Source organism: Camelus dromedarius, chromosome 13 (assembly GCF_036321535.1).
Source record: "Camelus dromedarius isolate mCamDro1 chromosome 13, mCamDro1.pat, whole genome shotgun sequence".
NCBI classification, from domain to species: Eukaryota; Metazoa; Chordata; class Mammalia; order Artiodactyla; family Camelidae; genus Camelus; species Camelus dromedarius.
The window spans coordinates 22,308,475-22,309,480 of NC_087448.1; the positions used below are offsets into that span (position 1 = coordinate 22,308,475).

At 32.9% G+C, this 1,006-nt stretch overlaps 1 pseudogene; it reads left to right on the forward strand.

The window, feature by feature from the left end:
- Positions 1–292: 292 nt before the first annotated feature.
- Positions 293–420, forward strand: LOC116157293 (U4 spliceosomal RNA; annotated as a pseudogene).
- Positions 421–1,006: the final 586 nt, after the last annotated feature.

The window sequence follows — 1,006 nt, forward strand, 5'->3', positions numbered from 1 at the left end:
TATGCCTGTCAGTATCTACAAATTAATTTACTTTTATATAATTTTATTAATAAAGGTGTACATTTTTAGAGTAATAACTGTAATACTAATTTGGGGTTTAAAAAAAGCAAAAGCAAAACAACTCAAAAAAGCCCTCCCACCAAAATCTACTTAATTTTATATGTTAGAAAAATCAAATCTCCTCTTTTATAGTTCTTTGGTAGTAAGTTCACCCTTTAGTCCAGAGAGATTATTCAATAGAAAATGGAATGGGAATGAAACCCAGTGATGAGTAATCTAGAGTGTTGGTGTGAGCTTTGCAAAGTGGCAGTATCGTAGCCAATGAGGTTTATCCAAGGCATGATTATTGCTAATTAAAGTGTTGGTGTGAAAGAGCACTGTACTCTGAGAGAAACACTGCATTTGTGCAAGCTAGACTAGAAATAAGACAATTTATTCAAAGAAGACACAATCTGGGTAATTAAACCTAAAATATATACATTTTATATGTTTTCAGCATTATATTAAGACCATTTATTTACAGTTCTTTCAGAGTCTTTATCTTCACTCTTTTGGCTTGAAAATGTGATTTTTTTTTTTTTTAAGAGAAAGGGCCAAAGATAACATGGCAGAGAATCCAGGCCTTGGGGCTCAACAATGTGGGTTAAAACATTCAGTAGAATAGTACAACTAGAGCCCTTAGTTATTACTGAGGACAAAATTACAACCAAATAGGAAGCAAAAAGATACTTCCTATCAGGTAGCTAAATCTCCCAGTAAAAGACTATAGTAGAACATATCTTATTTGAAAAAATTATCCAGAAGACTTGTTCCTTTTTTCTGGGTAAGACTGGCAGCTTTTATGGCTTCTTCAGTTGGTGTTAAGGTTTTTACTTTAAGATAGCTACCTTGAATACAGTGCTATGAAAGGTTTTAGATGACACATTAAACTTGATTGACACTTTGCTTAAAATTACCTGTTTATCCATGTGACTACTAGTCTCCAACTTACTGGTACAAACTGGCT